At 34.6% G+C, this 23,362-nt stretch overlaps 1 protein-coding gene across 2 annotated transcripts in view; it reads left to right on the plus strand.

Annotated features, from left to right (window-relative positions):
- The window catches only part of LOC121730540 (leucine-rich repeat neuronal protein 2-like), a 70,071-nt gene that overhangs the window by 5,340 nt on the left and 41,369 nt on the right, over positions 1 to 23,362 (plus strand). Inside the window, exon 2 of one of the 2 annotated variants that reach the window (XM_042119631.1) lies at positions 5,723 to 5,749. The exons of the other annotated variant lie outside the window; for it this stretch is intronic. The gene's annotated coding sequence lies outside the window, so the exon portion shown is untranslated. The remainder of the gene's footprint in view (positions 1 to 5,722; positions 5,750 to 23,362) is intronic. 2 annotated transcript variants of the gene reach the window in all.

Genomic DNA, 23,362 nt, shown 5'->3' on the forward strand with positions numbered 1-23,362 from the left:
AGTTCATTCCAGAGTTTTACAGAGCGCGGACTGAGACTACCAGCTAAACTAACGAAAGTTTAACTGGTAGTCTCATAAATACGAAAATATATCGATTCAATAATTTAACAATTTCTTGTTCTTGACTTCCAAAATCATTTATTATGATTACTGTTTCATGTAATAACATTTTCATTCACACAAATCGAAAATCGTCGACAGCATAGTACCTACAGTGCTCCCAAAGTGATAATGCGCATAGAAGTTTTCAAATTTTTTCGGCAACGGTCGTATTTCCCGAGCGACGGTAGACGATATTGCTTTCTAATTGCATTGCGTTTAAGATACATGTATTAGTCAAAGTTCGTCGTGATATTCCTGTAGCTTTTGTAACACGGTCATTCATGCGCATTATTAATTTTGGAGTACTGTACTATACATTAAACGAATTCAAGCAAACTATTCAAATGCAAACAAAAAGCTTTTTCAAGTAAAATTGGTGTCGCAATTTTCACTATAATTAAGTAATTTACTGGGGCTTAGGCATATGTAAATAAAATATGCATGTGAGCTACTTGAGTAAAGACTTAATTGCGAAAAATAAGCAGACATTAGCGCGGGAACGTATGTGAGCTATGAATAAATTATTTACACTACTTCAGGTTATTTCGTTTAGTTTGTGACGCAGATGTAGAGTTCTGGATGTGACTTATTAATAAATAACTGGAATATTAGTTTGTTTAACATATTTTTGGGTACTTCTTTGTTATATGTCGTAAATCGTATCTACAGAGAATAACTCTGTAATATAAGAAAGTTTGTAGGACCAAGAAGGTATAATTACTAAGGTTTTACAAAATATAAACCCGCGAGCTTAAAAGCAGACACAGTTTATATCAAAAAACTTAGTGACATTAAGGGCCTGCTTCACCACTTCCTAATAAGGAGCCGGATAGGCTTATTTGACAGATTCTACATACTCTATCTGTCAAGTTAAGTGGTGGATAGCCTTATCAGGAAGTGGTGAAACAGGCCCTTAATATTTATTTAACATTAATTTAATATTTACTAAATACTTTTTTGCATTTAATGAAAAAATAATCATTTTCTGTCAAACTCTTCATTAAATTGAAGCTTAGTCACAAAATATCTCTGAGTGCGGCTTTAAAATAGAATAAAAAAAAGCTTTAAGAGGCGCATCTAGATGTTGATATGCGGTATGCCCTCATATCCGTGTCACGGACATATAGCTCGTTTATATGACTAGTATTCATACAGCATAGATTATAGCGAGTTAGCTTTATGCATTTTTCAGCGATGAAAATGAAATGTTTTTTCCATTCCTCACAAACTCTGTATAGCGTACTCAGAAACCTAATACGAAATGAGTGCTGTGTTAAATATTGCAAAATAGCTTTTTCTCGCGGCTTTGCGTAAAAGAATAATCTTTAATATTTAATATCTATGGACGCTTCACACCACGTCAGTCTGGCCCCGTGCTAAGTACCAGAAGGACTTGTGTTACAGGCACCAGACAACGGAAATATATTTAATACTTTTATACCATACATATATTTAAGATTTTTATTACATCATACACATATTTAATACACATCCAGACCCGGGAACATTGAAAACTTTTTGTTCCGACGGCGGGATTCGAACCTGCGACCCCCGGCTTGAGCTGCCACACACTCAACCAATTGAGCCACTGAGGTCGTCAATAAAATAAAATAATCTTAGTACTTTAATTTCACTATCTCGGGGTGGAATTTTGAAAATTTATCCTTGCTTAATGACGCACCATAAGAGCGATAGGAGTGCACTCTATCAATCAGCTTCTCATTTTGTATATAGGTAAATATTTGTATTTTTTAAGATCATTTTTACATTCAAGTAACATTTCATATATCTTTGTGCTGTCGGTTTAAATCTTATATATAAAAATGGATTTTCAAATGTGTTAGTCGCGCTAAAACTCAAAACGGCTGGACGGATTGGGCTGTTTTTAGTCTTAAAATATTCGTAGAAGTCCAGGGAAGGTTTTAAAGTGACACGAAGTTCACCGGGACAGCTAGTCAACAATAAAGAAACGCGTTTCAAAATAACATAATCAATAGCGCCGCCAAGTATTTTCGTGATGATAATGCTATTGAAAAACTTCCAACTAGGTTAGCCCGTGATGAAAATACAATGTGACTGAAAGCTACTTACAGGCTACAATGAATTTATACACTCTCATAAATCGCTGTTGTTAGCTGTTCCACATATTGAATTTATGAAAGGGAATAAAAGTTCAATGGAAAAATCTAGATTTTTAGTACTTTTACGTCCTATTCCGATAACCTAGTTCGACTCGTTAAATATGCAATACGTTAATACTTAATATCCATACTAATATTGTAAATGCGAAATTGTGTCTGTCTGTTTGTAAAGTCTTCACGCTTGAATAGCTAAACCGATTTTGTTGAAAATTAGTTATAGTTTGAGTCCCGGAAAAGGGCCTAACATAATTTTTTATCTCGGAAAAATGTACGGTTCCCGCGCAATAAACGAATTATGGCGCAACGGAGTTGCCGGTGTCATTTAGCATACAATATTTTTATGATTGTATATTTTTATATAACCTATTAACGGCTAATACAAAATACAATCATTAAAATATTTTATTTATTTATTGAAGGACCAGTAAATAAATAAATAAATAAATGATGTTTTTATTTTCGGTTACAAGAACACTCCTAAGCTGCTAAAATAACCGGCTCCGGCTCGACCAGAGAAATACCACGTTCTCACAGAAAACCGGCGTGAAACAGCGCTTGCGCTGTGTTTCGCCGAGTGAGTGAGTTGTAGGGAAGGGAAGGGAATAGGGGAGGATAGGGAGTACCCTTCCCTATCCTCCCCTATTTCCTTCCCTTCCCTACCCTCCCCTATTCCCTTCCCTTCCCTACCCTCCCCTATTCCCTCTTAAAAGGCCGGCAACGCACCTGCAGCTCTTCCGATGCTGTGAGTGCCCATGGGCGACGGAAGTTGCTTTCCATCTGGTGACCCGTTTGCTCGTTTGCCCCTTATTTCATAAAAAAAAACCTAAAAATATTTTCACACCATCCTAAGTTCAGAAAAAACTAAGTTACTCTTAATTGGTAACCATCGGGTGCGTGATGATTTATTATATTTCTGTGTATAATTAAATAATTAAAGAGTCGGCTTTAATTGAGACGTATTATACCTAGGCGGCGGGCGGCGGTAATCTTCGAAATATTTTTAAAATGGCTACCTTACTTTTATTTAGTCCTATATGAACACTATTTAAAGTCTTTTAACTTTTTGTTATTGATGGAATGTAGTCAATATAACAGAAAGTAAATATAAAAAGTTGTCATATAATAATATATTATTGAAGCTGAAGGCGCAATTTACACAATAGGTATTAGAATACATTTTTGTAGATTTTGATGTAACCCGAAATAAATAATGAATAAATTGGTATTGGAAAAAAAATCTTAAGAATACTGCGTTCCTTATTTAAGAGTGATTAATGATTTAGAATTCAAAACTATAACGACTCCACATTCACATTAGTCACGTAAAATAGATCAGAATTTATAGCCGACGAAAAAAAAACTAATCTCTCGGCGCACACTAAACAACATTTTTTTTGCGAAACCAGTTAAAATCCGTTGATACAAACTGATACAAACAACTAAAAAAATCAATCACACAACAAAAAAGTGAACAAAAGAGCCGTTATTCTGTGAATGGAGATTCTGACACGGCGCTATTTATTTATTTGATATCGCAATCCGTTCGGCTGCCTATTAAATCTCATAACAATAGGATTTTTACATTGAAACTTTAATGGGTTTTATATTGATTTCAGATTTTTGATATTGAAACGTCGTTTGTGAAAAAATACACTAACAACTCTACATTTTTAACTTGCTTCCAGGTATAGTATGTGTTATGAAACTGATATAGCTGTATGCTATAAAAATGGAACTTTTTATCCAAGATGAAATTACAAACAGTTAGCTTATGATAATATCGTAATGTACATGTTAAGGCCTACGTGATAAATTGCATCAGTTATTTATTTTACAAGAACAAGGAACGAGCTACAAAGGCGAGCACTTTGTTATGAGCAACTAGAAAGGAAAGTAATCAAAACTCCTAAATAAACAGCAAGACGAAGTCCAGACAGAAGAAAAATAAAACGAATCAAACCCGGCGGCGAAAACCTAAACCGAACAATACACCTGCTCTATGAATTTAGTTCTATTGCGACCTTAAATTCCTACAGTTTTTGCTTGAAAAACTGACGTTTCATCGATTGGAAGTCTCTGTTTATCTCGGTGTATCGGAGCGGGATGGAAGAGTCGTAGTCATTGGTATAGTCGACAGGTGTAAGCGTGCACCTGCGAGGCGGTCAGACGAGAGATGAAGGACAACGAACCTGCAACTAGTCTGAGAGTTATATCCTACATACACGTACTCGAAATCATGCAAATCAGTAGGACGATTCTTCAATAAAATCTTAAATTTGTCAGCATGATCAAAGTATGGTATTTTCATATTTCAAACCAACGTCAAACGCGATCTAATCGGTCAAATGTGAGAAACCTACTTGGCGCATTGATCGAACCAAATCGAAGCTGTATAAAACTATTAAATGAATCCGAAACGAATCGAAGATGTACTAAAATTAATTTTAGATTACAATCATAGAATCCGAAATTATATAATGACTTATGAATTTCGAGCGCTGGAAATGTAAATTATTGAAAACATTTTAGACTCCTGTTTTGTCTGCAAAAGTTTTCGTTTGCTCTTAATCTGTATATGAATATCTGAATAATACAAAACATTGAAACATTCAAGTAAATTATCAAAACGGTGAATAAATATTATTACATAAACAACTGATAATTATTATCAAAATGGTGTAAAAATGTGACCTAAAATCTAACTTAAAAGGGACTTACGTTAATCTACTCACAAATTAAATCCGTGTTGTAAACAATATTTTAATAATATCTGACCGTCGTATCCTGTAGTTCATCCGCTTATTGTGAAAATATAATATAGCAATGTAAACTATATTTTAATTAATATCTAAAAAAATAATTAGGCTGTACAGAGTGTGGTAATTGTCAGTTTCTAAATTTTTTGACAGGAGTTCATATTCACTGGAGTTTTTAAAGACATCATTATCAAATCAAACCAATAATCCAATCAAAAACACGGTTAATCAGTCAAAGTCCTGTCAAAAAACCTTAGAAACCGGACGTAAGCGCGGCAGAATCTTAACGAACCCCTATAAATAGAATTAATGGTGCAGATCGAAAATCAATGTTGAATTTCTCTATTTCGAACAACTTAACCGAGTCAGGCTAACGAGTATCTCCAGATAAGACATGCAACGTAAGAAACATAAATTAAATGAGGTAACATGAGAACTCAGTCGATAGATGAATGGACACGATAGTGGTGATTAGAGTTGGAATACAGGACATAAAACGCCGTGTAGATACCTTGATTATTTACGCCTTAGATGCATTTGAATATTGAGAAATTCAAACGCTAGTTCAAAATTCGAACTTAAAACGTAAGTTCAAAGTTTGAACTCAAAAGTCAACTTGTTAATACAGTAATTATTATTATTATTATTAACTTTACTTTTTTTTAATAATAAAGGCAGTGGGTCACATTTTAAAATAATACTTATAACGCCTTTTTGTTTCAGTGTTTCGCGTGAAGAAGACAATTTTTGGTAAGTGTATAAAATAACCTCAACATATTTATTTTTTTATATTAATTATAATAATAATTTAGGACTGTGTTTTCATTTTTTTTATTGCTAAACTATCTTGGAAACTTAATTAAACGTTTTTTTAATTTTCATTTTTTAATGAATAATAAATAAATAGGTGAATAAAAGCCCAGATGATTTTTTTAAGTCGCGAATATTAGGTTAACTGTCACTATTATAGATTACTGATAGCTTTAGTGGCGTGACGGTTACCCAATAATGCAGCCCAAACATTATCTTCATTATCCAAAATGAAGCAAGCGGACGAATCTAAAGCTATTAACTGTGACTGAAATATGAATCCGGTTATAAGTAGTTGGTGTATCCGGGTATCGAGAAAACCCGGGTTTCCGGATATTGAATATTGATCGGCCACCCTTAACCGTGATGTATCAGCTTTGGAATAAAGGGATTTGATGATCATTCAATTGTAGAACAATGGAATTACATCAATGTTTTAGAGTAACGAGTTAATAACGATATTATGACCAGTGACCACACAATTACATTTAAAGTGAGACAGTTTTTACATAAGTTTAATTTTTAAGTAAAAAAAAAATCTTATTTTGTACATATAATCTGACATATTTCGATGTACTTATATAAATACGTTATAATATCTGTGCGTATTTTGTTCGATAAACTTTATATATTCGTAGCTACTAGCTGTACGTAGATTCATTTGAATATAAGACAATATAGCACGTACTAAACACGCTTTCAAATAAACACATCAAGTAGTAAGTTAAGGCTAAGACAAACTACTCCTTTATAGCCTCTGAGTCCTGTCACTAACGTGTTGTAACGGAAGTATGGCGGCACCGCGCAATCATAGAACCCCAAATTAAACAGCAACGTTAACCTCGACACATCTCTCCATTTATAACTGTCGCAGCCATCTTGTTCAACGATCTAATTCATTAACTGCCGACATTTAATTAAATGACTAGTCGAATTATAGAGCGAAATGAAGCTTTGTTTTGATGACCCGCTCACTTGGTTATTGCTATGTAGTTCTCTAGTTCCGTTTTTCATCATCATCACCAGTCTATGGCCGTTCACTACACACACTACACTGAATTTTACCCACCGAATGCCAATCATTCCGATCTTGGACAGCCCTCGCCCATCTTCTGCACGCATCCATCTTCAATCGAGCTGCAGGTTGTTCTATGCTAAGTTTGCTTTCTTTTTTTATTATTTCTACTCTAACATATTTTGTCCGCTCAATCGTCTGTTTATCCGAAGACACGGCTGGCCCATTTTCATACTGTTAACATCAATTTGACCACTCCTAATAAGACAAGAAAATGCATATTTCCCAATTACCACAGTGTTTCTAAATATTTCCATGTCAACTTCATTTGTCACTGTTTTTGGATGTCGCTAACTATGCTAAGCGTCACTTCTGTTTTAAAAACCAGTGCTTACACCAGAAAGGAGTTCACTTTGAGTTTTAGAACCATCACTTTACTTTAATGTTGCTAAAAACTGAAAAATGCCGACCAAAAAGCCTTTACGTAATGCTCCTTTTCTAAATGCATCCCTGAAGTCACATAAAGCAACGAGGAAGTTATGTTAAGCGATTTCATACAAATTGCGAACCGTGACGAACAGGAATAGGGTGTCACAAACGCGAGTCTTTGAAATTAGTAAGCCACGCAAACACGCCAGTAAAACTTTGACACACAATATCTGTCTCATATTGGACGTGATTTATGTAGCGGGTATGCATTCCATACGGCTTCCACTGAACGTGTTTGATTAAAATTTTGATTGCGAACTTTTTGGTCACCCTACTCTTTTGCGTTTGGATTTCTTTGCGCGTTTGAAAATTCTGTGTAAAATAAACGTTTTATTAAATGTTTAGGCTACTATGATTTTATTCACGCATAATATTTTAACGCTTATAAATTTATTCCAATTTTTTCTCATAACTATCACTAATGATCACATTAGCTACTAAATATTTAGTTCAAGTTTCCTGAGGCTGGGATGATTAAGTAAGTGGAATTTCTTACTTTACTATAAATAAAGGATGGCGTGTCAGAGTGAGGCGCTAGTGGGCTAAATTAAAATGAATGTGACCAACGGGACAAGCTCACTTTTCTTTGCGTTAGTTTTTCTTCATCGTGTTTCCTTTTAAAGATTGGGGAAAATGCACTTAAGTTTTTATAAGCTTATCCTCTTTTTTAGGAATGCTTCATTTAAAATGAATGAGGCGTTATTTACTGTTGTATACGGTTTTTTTAATGAATAAAGTGACAATATTATTATGTTTTGTCGTTTCCAAGCTTTTTTCACCTAGGGTTATAATTTTTTCGACTATCGTAAAGAAATTTAATATATTTTAATTGTGTACTAATATGTAATATGTATATTATTTAACTAATTGTCCGCAATACTAACGATGATGATAATTTCCAAGTGCTTTCATCTGTCAGTGATGTCACCGATTGTTTAGTATCGGCTGCGAAGGAGTTGATGTATTTACTACTGGCAAGTCCTAACAATAGGACCGCGTTTACGATGGTCGCAGATCTTATTGCTCTCATACTGCTCTTACAGCGTTCCTGCTAGTCTAGACGATATATTTCAGATAGGAATAGAACAGTATAGTCTAATTAACGTATAACATGGTAGAACAATTTTAATCAATGACAATTAAGTTTATTATTATGAGGATAATTGCTAGACAAAGATTATAAATGGTTTGGCACAATCAGTATTTCTAAGTTTGCTTCATAAGTCTTGCTCATTTAGTTAAAAAAAGGTTCAACCAATGGAATGCAGCGATACATTTTATTCGCAAAGGAAATATTTCATTTTTGTAACAAACAGAAATTAAAGTTTGGAAATCATTTTTCATATTTGCATGCACGTACTATGATGTACGCAAATGAAACTTATCACCTGGCAACTACACTGGATATAAAAGGGGTACAGCGGTCTGTTGATGATTCTACCTATAATATGTACATCAGAGAAGTTAATTCCTAGGCAGATGGGGGACCTACGTAGTGTCTACGTAGTTTGGTCGCGTTAGGTCAAAGCCAGCCGACCGATCACAGGCTCTCATTGAATTGACATAAGCTGACCACATGACGTAGGTCCGTCACCTGGCTATGAATCAATTTTCCCGATGGTACATAAGTAAATTGTATTACATTTTTCCGGGATAAAAAGTACCCTATATCCTCGAGACTCAAAGTATCTCCATACCGAATTTCAGCGAACTCGGTTCAGTGATTTAGGCGTGAAGAGGTAACAGACCGACAGACAGACGGACAGACAGACACACTTTCACATTTATAATATTAGTATGGATAACTTACGGGTTACTAATACATATATTGTATTCTGTGCTTGGGGTCAATTCAGACCGCAACGCGACGAGGCGAGGCGAGGCGCGGCGCGGCATTTTGTATGGATTTGACAAATTTCAATCGCGTCAGACGTCTTGCGAATCTCTCAAATCCATATAAATTTAGAAATGCATCTACGCGCTGCGTTGCGGTCTGAATCAACACAAGTTTAGTTCGTAAAACTTCTGTGAAAAATGCGGCTCTGCTCCCTACGCGCCATCAAAATGTATACAAAGCTGAAGCGTTCAACGCATACCACGCAAAGGCGTTTCGACACTAAATTGCTGCGATTATAAATTCTTTGCGTTCAGGTTCCAGGCTGTTTACTTATTCCGAGATAATTGCGTGTCAAGAAAACATAGACGTTTACCACATTTATTTATTGCTGCGTCAAAATAGTAAACGACAAGAGAATTGTTCCGCCCTTGTTTTGAAACGTGTAGGCGACTCCATTACAGCCCAGTAAATAGGTTTTACGAAGCGATAAGAATGGACCGTCTCGACCGGTGAGATCGCCTCGGAGAAAACCGGCGTAAAATATTGTTATATTTCAGTACCTGACCATAATTAGTCTTTTTCTGCCTTTTTTAAGTGGTATGAATAGTAATAGGGAGAGACCCCTTCCAAAGGCTGCCACAACGCCTAGACCTATATATGTTCAAAAGAAAGATAACAGTTGCAGACAGACAATGGACATCCGTGGACATGTGTATTGTACATGCCTTGGTACTATCAAACGTACATCGCATTCGCCAGTATTATTCCATTTAAAAAAACCTTTAAAATTTGTATGCGGCATGCTCCTTCACTATATCCGCCGCGATTCCATATTCTAATACAAACTTCTTTTGAATGGGGTATTAACTATTCCCAAGGAGCGAAGAATTGCACGTCCATATTAATATTCTTCGCGAAACAAAGGGTTCCTTTCATAGTTTTTTAGTTTGCCGCTTAGACATTCTGTCAGTCGGATCATTTAAATTAATTACACCTCCCACGTACTAAATTGTTAAGCGCGTTGAATCCGTATGTTTGTTTCAACGAACTTATGTTCGCTTTTGAAGTTGCTTTTATTCCATTTCTCGTCAAACGTGTTTTCATGCATATGAGTTTACATTCTTTTTTGTGTTTACTGTTTGACATGTTGGTAATAACATTTTCTTTAGTTTTTCTTCATTGATTTTCTTTATACCGTACATTATAATAATATCATTATCTTTTACAAATAAAATATTATGGTATGAATCCTACTGCTCAAGCTTACTTATCATAGTAATTAACAAAGATGTTTTTTTTTTATTAAATAAGGGGGCAAACGCGCAAAAGGGTCACCTGATGGAAAGCAACTTCCGTCGCCCATGGTCTCTCGCAGCATCAGAAGAGCTGCAGGTGCATTGCCGGCCTTTTAAGAGGGAATAGTGTAGGGATGGGAAGGGAAGGGAATAGGGGAGGATAAGAAGGGGAATAGGGCCTTCGGTAAACTCACTCACTCGGCGAAACACAGCGCAAGCGCTGTTTCACGCCGGTTTTCTGTGAGTACGTGGTATTTCTCCGGTCGAGCCGGCCCATTCGTGCCGAAGCATGGCTCTCCCACGTATGATGTATGTATTCAAATGCAAATTTAAATACCCTTCATTAAATCAAACACATAATATTATATTACGTAATATAACTAAATACAGTTATATTAGATTCACGTACATAATTGTTCGTCCTATTCCGCCACTGACAAATATTATGAAATATTGTTATAATAAAATATTTACAGACGTTCCATAAATGATTTATTTCCTGGTATTATTATGAGTTCAGTAGTTCATTTTGAGACAAATGGTCTCTGTTCATAGTTAAGTGGGCGATGAAAGCAAACTTTATATCTTTGACGAATGTTCGTATGTTATGATAAAATTGAGTAACCTAATTTTAGTAGTCAATTTAAGTAGCTTTCCGTTGGTTGATTTATGATAGTTAATCTATATTGAATACAAAACCTATATTGAATATAAAAATTCTCTAAATAATGACCTACAAGAAGAATCGAAAAAGTTTTTCGATTCTTCTTCTGCGGTTAGAATATTCAAAGTTCCCTGAATTTCTATTAGGATAAGTATTTGTAAGCTATAAAATGAGGTCTAAGAGTACTAAACGCCGTACATGGTCAACGTCTGGCATCAGTTAAGTATACTGTATATCACCGTGTAACCGTACTCTAAGACAACACTTTGCTGTTATAAATAAGAGTACCTGGATGACCGAGCTTTGCTCGGTATAGCAAACACTCATTGACTTCCTGTTACTTAACAACGCCATCTGCTGGAATAGCTTTAGCTGTTGTTGTGTCGTTAAAGCAATAAGTATTAAGTATTCGCCAATAGATGCCAGGAAGAGTCATATTTTTCAGTTTATCGATTATCGATAAAACACGAATAAAAAGACATTTTCGAAAAATGATTCCTAGCTAGATCGATTTATCGCCCCCGAAACCCCCTATATACTAAATTTCATGAAAATCGTTGGAGCGGATTCCGAGATTCCAATTATAAATATATATATATATATATATATATATATATATATATATATATATATATATATATATATATATATATATATATATATATATACAAGAATTGCTCGTTTAAATATATAAGATAGATAATTTAATAATCATTGCACCTCATTGGCAAGAACATAATGAATTCTATAATATATTGCTACTAACTCCCAAGTCCCAACTAACAATATAATCTGGCTCGTGTGAATGACATTTACTGTTCTACAGCGCTGAGCTAGATGCAAGTAGGTACTTACCTAGTTTATGTAACATCGCTAATATTGTGCGCCATCATAATATTATTATTATAATCCTTCTTATGATATTATGGTTGCTTTGCGATTATAATCTTGCAGCTTATCTATCGTCTTAAATACCTAATTTCTGATGGGTCGCTGTTAAGCATTTGTGTCCTAACCCACATTTTTTTGTTATAGTCTTGAATACAGTCTTGTTCAAAATCATCTAAAGATACTACATTCATTCACTCAACACGTACTTTTTATGGGTAAGTTTATAGGTAGTACACGAATGATGAGCAGAGTCCAATAATATTGCCATTATTTTGTTCATCCTCTTTCTTAGTTTGTATTTTATCACATCCAAATCAAATACTTATCGTAAATATACAAACTATCTATTTTTGTGTGTTATCAAATTTTCTGTCTTTTCGTCTACTTGGTTTCTTCGTGACCATAAGGTAGATATATTATTACAGGAAGATACAAATAAACTGCTCATGTGTATTATTGTGTATGCAGTATGGACAAGTATAACATCTAATTTTTTTTTTTTTTTTTATGAAATAAGGGGGCAAACGAGCAAACGGGTCACCTGATGGAAAGCAACTTCCGTCGCCCATGGACACTCGCAGCATCAGAAGAGCTGCAAGTGCGTTGCCGGCCTTTTAAGAGGGAATAGGGTAATAGGGGAGGGTAGGGAAGGGAAGGGAAGGGAATAGTTGAGGGTAGGGAAGGGAATAGGGTAGGGGTTAGGGGATTGGGCCTCCGGTAAACTCACTCACTCGGCGAAACACAGCGCAAGCGCTGTTTCACGCCGGTTTTCTGTGAGAACGTGGTATTTATCCGGTCGAGCCGGCCCATTCGTGCCGAAGCATGGCTCTCCCACGTATAAAATATTTTTTATTTATTTTTTTATCTTCATGCAATGTTTGATCTCTATTATTAATTTAATAAACGACATTTCCTTGCAATCTGCGCTCGCGTATGTAGCATTTTTTACAATCTCAACTACATAGCTATTTTCTGTCATAATCTTAGCTCGTGTTTAGCACCTTGCAGCTTGCTAATCCTGTTCTATATACGATGATTGCAGAACGGGTTCCGTTGCTTTGTGGTCGGCTTTTTCTCACCTGTGTTCTGCTCTAATTGTATCTGCGGTTTGTTGGTTATTCATTTTATGGGCATACAAATAACTTTGAGATAACTAAGTTGTGTTGAAGAATGTTCGCTATTTCAGAAAGGTATATCATAATATTCTGTTCTATATCTACTGAAGTGTGTATTTTATTTTAAAAGTTTATGCAGTAATAAAAAAACTTTTCTGAGTTGAAGAAAACGAACGAATTTTAACTACTCTTGTAATAATAAATTTTCATAATTGATTGTACTGTCGGTTCTTCGTGGAAATTCATTTTAAACACAAATATAAAACACAATATTACTAGCACTTTTTCCACTATATTTATTAATTACTACAAATTTAACTTAAACACGACCGGTTTCGATATAAACACCTGATGATGATTTATATCGAAACCGGTCGTGTTTAAGTTAAATTTGTAGTAATTAATGAATATAGTGGAAAAAGTGCAAGTAATATCTATTGTGTTTTATATTTGTGTTTATAATAAATTTTGTTATAAGCTGAAGTTGTGATGATGATGTGACCTCATTAATCTTTCGTGTTATAACAAAATCGCGTTCTTTTGTCGTCATAAATCATTACCATCAACAATCCACCCCTGACAGACTTTCATCCGCGCACAATCTTGGGGCCATTATTTCATTACAAACGCTCAAATTTAATAAATCAAATTGGCAATTTCGGTACAATAGTGACGTCTATATTCTGACTTCTAGTAAAATGGCATACCCAAAAGAGCACAATGATGTCTCTATCGAATTGTTATCGACAATAGTTTATTTAGATACATACCTCCGCGGCCCACACTAATGGCGAAGAATAGATCAGATTATAAAGGCCAATGGCGGCCATTGTATTTTTTCCAGGATAATGGGGTAGGTGTCAATCGGGCCGGGCAGGTGTATGGTCCAGTCGCTCCGGGATAAAACGCTCATAATTTCATTCCGCAGCTGCCTGTCAAGCGATGGCCGATTCGAACCCGCACTCGTTTTTTTCCCGTCTCGGATTCCACGCTAACCCCGTATTATTTTTAATTCGCCTCTGATTATCGTCCCGGAATGTACTGGATGACTTTAGGTCTTTCGAGACTCGCAAAGGAATTAATCGGACGAGTAATCGGTTGAGAGTAAATTGAAAAATAGTTTTACTACCGAACCAGAAAATATTTCTTGTACGTAGACCAGAATATAGTTAGAGTAATATTTTTAATTTAAATATTTATTATTTAGCTTTACATTCAACTAAAATAATACCATACAATCTGAGCACACTATAGCTTAACAATTAGGCGTGTTCCATTATATTTAAATTTATTAATTTTATTAAAAGTAGTGGCACGCCCGATGCGCCCACCGCTAATACGGCTTGAATAAAACATAAGCTCGATAACGTACTATTAAGGGTAAAGCACATTTAATACCTCTTACAATTACCGGAGCGGGCGTTAGCTTCGATCCTGGGTAATCTCAAACGCGTGCTTAATATCGACGAACATTTAATTTAATGATGATATGAAAATTCTTAGAAATACAAAAGCTAACATGAATTATGCATAGAGTTTTGTTTGCTTTGTATGTTATTGCAGTTATTGGTTCCCACTTTTAAAGGCGAAATGTCGAAATGTTTGTCTGTAGTAAAAGTGCATTTTGTAATGACATAATTTTGACACCTTTTTTCACTCACGCAAGTTTCGAAAAATGTCAGTTAAAACTTTACTGCAGATGTTTATGTTTTTAAACGATTCGTGACTAATTTAACAATTCAAAGCCACAAAAATGAGCCGGGTGTTTAGCATTAAGTTGTTAGTTTTTTTCCCATATCACACCGGGCCCTTTGGTCAGGACAATGGTGTGGTCTCTACACGAACCCAAAAAAAACAGTTGTACTCAGAATAGAACCTCCCAGTTGGACGTTGATTAATTAATGCTATAAATATATTATGGTAATTAGGATCGATACAAAACTATTTAGTTATATTAGTAATTAGTCGAAATGTGTAATTACAGGTAACATTAAAATTATTATGTTGTGAATATTTTATCGTAAAATGAACATTAATTGTTGAAGTTTTTTGGAGACAACGCTGTTTAAAATTTCTGGTATGCTTTGTACAACATTTTCTATAAGTAACTTTGTCAGTCCCTCAACATTACATAACTATAAGTAGTTTTTGAAATAGTTCGAATCCGTGAATTATAGAAGCATAATTCATAATATTATATTTGTAATTTCATTATATAATTAAGTACATAATATACAGGGTGTAACAAAAATAAGTGACAATACGTTAGGGTGTGTACGTGTTCCTTATAGAGAATTCACTGTGAATGTAGCAGCGCTGAAAGACCAACTTTTTTTTCACTTTTGTATGGGGAAACTCGTGACGCTGACAGTGAACTCTCTATAAGGAACACGTACACACCCTAAAGTATTATCACTTATTTTTGTTACACACTGTATATTATGTACTATCAAGCACAGCTAACGTGTCCTTTTCTAGAATGTCCACGATGTGCTCAGTCCTTCACACTGTATAATGCACTTTTAATATACTCGTGAGATGTCATTCACACAATCTCATCGTTTCAATTAAGGCGCCTACGCGTACTGTCACGGAAATTTATGGTTTCGCACTTTTGAGCCCTGTTGCTTTAGGAATAAGGTCGAAATGTGATGCTCCAGGATTGTCAACGGCCATAAAGCCTTTCAATATCTGGACCTCGTAGTTCAATCAATTCTCTTTATCTGAACTTTTCTAAAGATAAAATGTTCGAATTCGTTTAAAAATGTTTAGTTATTGGTCTGTAGGCTGTATATCTGAGGTCTTCAATTCTGAATTTTCATAATATTATGTACAATTATAATAATTAAACTGTAATAACATTATTATATTTCAAAACTTATAAAATAATTATGTCTTATGTACAAGCTAGTACAAGTAATTTAACGATTCAGTAAGATTTTTTGTAGCGCAAACCAAAATATAATCATTTAAAATATGTCCTTACAACCTTTTAAAAGTTCTCACAACTCTCACACTTAAATTATGGCCTGTAATGTGTACATTACAGTTCTAAAAATATACAAATAAATCTAAGGAGACTTTTGTATACGCAATTAGGAAGTTTGATTATTGTTGATGGCCGTTTAAAGAGCATTAGGGATTCATAAACATAAGGATCCGCTTCCGTAGTACGCTCTTTAAATAGACAGTCAGTAGAAAAGTATAAAGACATAATATTAGTATAGAAAATTTACTAGACGCAACTTTTTTTTCTAACCGTACCAATCCCTTTTTTGGTGCCTCGGCCTCGGTCGGTACTAAGTATAACATGGTATAATTAATAATAATACACAGTAGTGTAAAATTTCCTTGAAATCAAATTGCTTCAACGCAGAGAAAAGTGTGCGCGGTGCGATGTGCGTGCTGCCAGTTTTATCTAGTAAGGAGGCAGTCTACTGTGTTATTTATACTGTGGTACCAGGTGTAGTTTATACAGTTATCTATTGTACAGTAGGTTGGAATAGTCACGCCGCATAAAGTATGGATAGCCCTGAGGTAGCTTCGGTGTGGTCCATTATTTACTCTTTTCGTTATTATTACATGTTATACTATTATTAATAATGAACATTCGCCTACGTAACGCTGTGCTTCTATTTATGGTTTTTATATTTGGATAGAATAAGTTTCCTCCTCCTCCAGTCGTGTTCCTCATGTCTGAGGGTCGTGACCTCCCCCTTCCATGACCTTCCTTCTAATGGTCTTACGCCAGCTGTTCCTATCCTCGGCCACTCGAAGAGCGTCGTAGACGGTGGACTCAAGTGTGGTGCGGATTTGATCGGACCAACGCATGGGACTGCGACCTCGTGGTCTTTTTCCCTCAATCAGAATAAGTTTAGGAACATTATAATGAAATGCAAAGTTATAAACTAAGTATGCCAAAACACAGAATACTAAATAGTTACTACGTAACCATAGTCCAATGTTTTGGTTCCTATAATTATTGTACTTACTACTATTATATTATGCACCCAGTATAATACTTTAATACTCAACCTAATCAGTTAAAAGCTAAAACCCAACTTAGTAACAATTTCAATTATACTAAAATACGACGTACGAATGTTTGGTAAGCTTTCCAAAATTTGCTTAAATGTGCAAATACTTACTAGTCTGAGTGACAATATTACTTACTGAAATTTTTCTTGTGTAAGTAATTTAACCCGTCGATCGTGGGAAAACGAGACACAATAGATATTCTATTGTGTCTCGTTCACCGGTCAGCGTATTCGGCTTGATGAATTAATATCTTGGAAGTTAGAACTTTATGGAAATAATGTCTTTGTATCTTTCTCAACCTTAGAACGTACCTTAGAACGTCAACCAAGTTTTGTTGATTACAGAACCCTAAAACGGAACCCTAACCAGCTGATTTTTTGTATATTGGTAGGTTAATCCTACTAATATTATACAGGCGAAAGTTTGTTTGGATGTATGGATGTATGGATGTATGGATGTGTGGATGTGTGGATGTGTGGAAGTATGGATGTTTGTTACTCTTTCACGCAAAAACTACTGAACGGATTTTAATGAAACTTTACAATAATATAGCTTATACATCAGAATAACACATAGGCTACAATTTTAACCGACTTTCAAAATGGGGGAGGTGTTATGTTCGTTTTCTTATATTCAACGATTACTCCGCCGTTTGTAAACCGATTTTCAAAATTTTTCTTTTGGTATATAGGGTATCATCCCAATTTGGTATTATATTCACAAAAGTGGTGATCTGATAAAGGATCCATAAGTAATCGAGGGAACTCCTCAAAACTTATAGGGAACGCGGGACATCTAGTAGTTATATAATTTAAGAGTAACATTATCCTACAAATAGACCAATCCATATTTTAAGACAATCAAACCAAAATATGAAATCCTTTTTATCTCTGTTAGCTACCACTTTCAAGATTTTTCGCAGATAAAAATGTTGTTTGTCTTCTCAAAATGAAGCTACTCATAAAAAATTTGCTTGATAGTAATAAAAAAAAAATTACTAGGGCTTCCTGGCTTTATTATTTCAGAAGCTCCTAATAATATATTTTCGTGAGTCTTATGTCACCCAGACATAGATGATAGAGCAGATATATTACTATTCGCGACGCGACGATATACACATAGAAAAAGCTAGTTTCGGTACAAAAAAAGATCTCGTTCCTAATATTAAATAAACGCTTGTTATATCATCATGTGTGAGAGAATGTGCTAATGCTATAATGATAAAGGAAAAGCGTTGTGTCGAACCTTCGATATTTTGTTTTCTTATATAAATTTTTAACGATAATGATTAGTAACAAAAATATAGTTATGAATTATATTGGAGTGCATGGTGGCCATAAAGTTAATATACCTAGCGGAATAGAGAAACAAAGGCCTGAGCAAGAGAGATGTCACTATCAGTAACACTGCGTGGTAAAAAGAGACGTGTGATAATTGACAGCAGCATTCTTTTTTTGACGTCCAGTCGGCACGTGCCGCACGTTGACAATTTAATCTCATAGAAATCATGTTCAATCATGCTTGTGTAAGTACACATATTTTTACACACAGATGAAACCAATTTCGGTTTCGTTTGACAGCTCGAGATTGTTGCTCTATTCCGCTAGGTATATTAACTTTATGATGGTGGCGTGAGCCATTAACTTTGTATGCAACTGTCAATCAAGTGACATTATAAACACTATTATATGACCTTTTCCGGATTATCTGCATAATAACGCCTCCGTGGTCCAGTGGTTAAGAGCGCGGCTCTTGACTCGGAGGTCGCGGGTTCGATTCCCGCGTTAGAAACTTGTTATTTCCAAGTTTGGTTAGGACAATGCAGGCTGATCACCTGATTGTCTGACAAGTAAGATGATCCATGCGTCGGATGGGCATGTAAAAAGTCGTTCCTGCGCCTGATCTCTCGCCAGTCGTGTCGGTCGTCCGTCCCACTGGGCTATGAGAGTAAAGGAATAGAGAGTGCTCTTGTGTACTGTGCACACACTTGGGCACTATAAAATTACCCCTGCGTAACTGGCCTGGTTTCTATGAAACCGGCCACCGTCACCGAAACCGGTGTGGGAGTTATTATTATCTATTATAATTATTGTCTGCATAAACAAAAAATCTGCAAAATCCGGTTTGGGCGTGAATAGGTAACAGACAGACAGAAATTTTTGCATTTTTTATATTATTATAGATATTCGCTTGAGTAAACTTAATTAAGTAGAAAGCAAAGCAAACAAAATCAAAGGTATCTATTGTCTTCCTTTGTAGATACTGTCAATCACATAATTATCTGTGGCTCGTCTATTACGGCCAGGTGCACATTTATCACCAACACAAAAATCTTCGAGCCCAGAAAGGGTTTTCGTGATAAGTGTTTTGGGTTCCGAAGAATTTTTTTTATTATTATATTAAAATAAGTCACATTTAATAAAGGGAACAAAACCGATCTTATGTTGTAATTTTCTTGTGTGCCCTCGTTGTCGTATATTAAAAGTTTCAATCAGATAAAATGGACTGTGAAAAATACTTTTTTTTTCTTTTCCAAGTCGATCATAATAATTATAATGTGTATGTATAATTATTATTCCCAAACATCATAATGGTAATGTACCATCAGAGAAATAGATTCTGATGGGCCTCCGTTACTTGGTTGGTTTATATAATATTTTAGTCAAGGCAATAGATTAAAATTAATATTTATTTATTGTTTACCTTACATAATAATATGGAGAGAAATTCGAAAGTCATTTGCCTATGAATCTTTTTCTGAAATAAATAGATCACTGAACACTGCGGAACCCTGCTGGGCATGGCATTGGATTAGTTTGTGAGCACACCTTTATTTTTTAATTACTTACTTACGTTCCATTATATGATAAGATTTGTGATAGAAACATACATTTTATTAGACTCGTAAATTATACCAACGGGCATTTTGTTTTAAAACTTAATCAAAGAAAAATTTTTCTTCAATTTTTATGAATCTAAGTTTGTTTTTAATAATTATTATGTTCTTTATTTAAATATTTTTAACATTAGTAAAAAAACTTTTAAGGACTAATAGTTATAGAGCCAGTAAAACTGATGCAATAAAAATTGGTTGTCTATTAAAATATCTAACATGGCATCAATACATACACATGGCACACTGTTTTACAGAACTAACTAGACGTGATAAAATAATTCAATACATAAGGAAAGAATATTATGACACTTAATATAGAAATGTTAATTATAAAGTAATATTTCTATACATTCATATTTCAATAACAAATATTATACGAAGTCCGGATTGCGTATGAAAATCGTATGTAAATATGGACACCTGCCGCATACATTTGTGGTTTGTATGCACATTATTGAAGAAATCGTTTTCTTGCCGACTGTATTCAAAACTCGATACCTTTTCGACAGTCTTGATACTTTTATTCGAATACTTGGTACGTTTCTCGATTTTCATCGAATATTTCTGATGCTTCATTTATTTTATGCGGAGTGTGCAGAAACGAAACGGTTATCGATATACACAATTTTATCTAAACAAAGAAAGTTTTGAAGTGAAGACTTTTTAGCGACGTTTTGCATTTTTTAGGTCTGGGTAAATTATTTAACTTGAGTCAGGGGCCAGGGCACGTGACCCGATCAAAAATTCGTATTATATATGTATATAGAGGAATAGTAGACCACCGGAACTGCGTTGGAAAAGAAGTGATAACCCCCTTTATCTACCGTGTGACGAAATTTAAACGAACGTATGCTTGCTGCTGCTATTTGATTTTTGCTTTTGCCGGCACGTACAGTTATTTTTTTATTTGTCTTGTGTATGTTGATACAGTTGTTTACGTTATAATTTGTAAATCTGTGGTGTACTTTGTTATCGCTACCTTAATAAACGCGTTAAAGTAACACGTTAAACTAATAAAGCTAATAGGATGCGTTGATTGTCTGTCCGTTAGCGAACGTGTTAAAGCCAAAATGTACTTGTTTGCTTATTAATATTAGTCCAACGCATGCGTTATGTAAATTGTAAGAGATGATAGATCGTTTAGTTAGCGCATCCATATCATTAGGGTTGTCAAATAAAAATTCAATAAGTAAGTATAAAAAAAGTTTAACGGCACTGAGGTTTTTCAATGTTTTTAGTAAGCCGCAGATTCTTCTGTATCCTATAACAGTTCATTGAAGGCCTTAATTATCCTATATTTTTCATAAAAATGTGCCCTAAGTCTTTGACTGTCTTTGCTATAAAGGTCTTGTCCAGAATCTAATCACTCTGTTGCCAGGTACGCAAGTAAATTCATAGTGATTAGTTTCTACTCTTTCACGTTCCTACTTAAAATTTGGTGTTTATTTTTACCTACTTAACTTATATTATTGGCTACCTAATCGGGTAAGTAGTAACCCTACGCAGGACGCGTTAAACAAAGCACACGTGTTTGAACTATCAACGATAGTCCCAGCCTACGGTTTTACGTGGTTATTATACTAATGGATAATGAAATTACATGCACTTTTGTGCACGACTTTCCTATTTATAACATTGTCAAGTATCAAAGACACTTAACTGCACTTTAATGATTTGAAGGACAGTCGAGCGAAAAGGTCGTTAAAAATCTTTTTTTTGTTTAATTTTTATAGTTTTTTATTTAAAAAGTTTATATCAAGTATACCTAATTATAAAAGTAATAAACCTGAACACAAACACGTTTTATGTAAATCCGTGGAACGTTAAGTCGCAAAGCTTAATTTTATTTGCATTAAATAAAGTTATGAAACTGCTATCAAAATTGAAATCTTCGTTTATATCCTAACATAAACTAAAGGTTACCCTTTATGCGACATAATAAATTAAATAAATTAAACCGAGGAAATTATTGCTACCCGACTATTTAAACAAAGGCGTAACGTTTTTATGGACATTTTTGTTTACATAATATCATAGAGATTTAGGTATTCCATAGATAAATACTATTTAGTACTTGTTTATAATCTTACATACTGACTAACATAACCTTTAAAATTAACGAAGTTAACAATCACTTTAAACAAAAAATAATCTTATCTCAAAAGGTAGTTATAATTTTGACAAGTTTTTGTATCGCTTTCATCAAGTCTATTAAAGTACACTCAACGATAAAAGTGTACACGAAAAAAGTTTTAAAATTATCGTCGCTGTCAATAACACTAATCCGGCATCTCAGAATGTCTGGAGTCCGGACAGTGACGTTTCGTAATCGGACGAATTATTGGTCGTTAATGTGTTGTAATGCTTTCTAGTTTACAGCGATATGATTTATATATTATTATGATACTTCTGATCGTGCATACAGGGTGTAACATACTGATAATACTTCAGGCTGTGTACGGATCCCCTGTATATGATAGAGTTCGCTGCGAAAGTAGCAACGGCTAAAATAGTATGTTTTCCTTACTTTTTTTTATGAGAAAATTCATGACACTCGAGCGCATGCTCATACAAATAACAAAAAAAGTGAATATAAGAGACAAATACACACCCTAAATTATTATCATTTAGTTTTGTTACACCTTGTATTTACACAGCCGTAAATTATGGATGTAGAATTTAAGCTATTAAAAATCTGAAAGAACTCGTGTTTGATCTTCTACAAGTTGTAATCGTTGACCTATATTTTAGCCTATAATATATTTTCTGTCATTCAAAAATACGTATTAATAAGAAACGGCTTTTCGTCAAAACCATAAAGTTAATATACCTAGCGGAATAGAGAAACAAAGGCCCGAGCAAGAGAGATGTCACTATCAGTTACACTGCGTGGTAAAAAGAGACGTGTGAATTGTGATACATGACAGCAGCACTCTTTTTTTGACGTCCAGTCGGCACGTGCCGCACGTTGACAATTTAATCTCATAGAAATCATGTTCAATCATGCTTGTGTAAGTGTATACGTACACATATTTTTACACACAGATGAAACCAATTTCGGCTACGTTTGACAGCTCGAGATTGTTGCTCTATTCCGCTAGGTATATTAACTTTATGATCAGAACGATACCTAACACTCAAAAATATTTTTTATTAGAAATTCAGTTAAGTCCACTCGACTTTCCAATGCATAATTACAAAACTATAGCATACTTTCTATGGATGTAATCATCAGTATCATTCATCATAGGCCATTGAACCGTAATTTGGGTATAAGTAAAAAGTATCCGACAAATAGATATTACTAGAGCTG

Source organism: Aricia agestis, chromosome 9, assembly GCF_905147365.1.
Source record: "Aricia agestis chromosome 9, ilAriAges1.1, whole genome shotgun sequence".
Taxonomy (NCBI): Eukaryota; Metazoa; Arthropoda; class Insecta; order Lepidoptera; family Lycaenidae; genus Aricia; species Aricia agestis.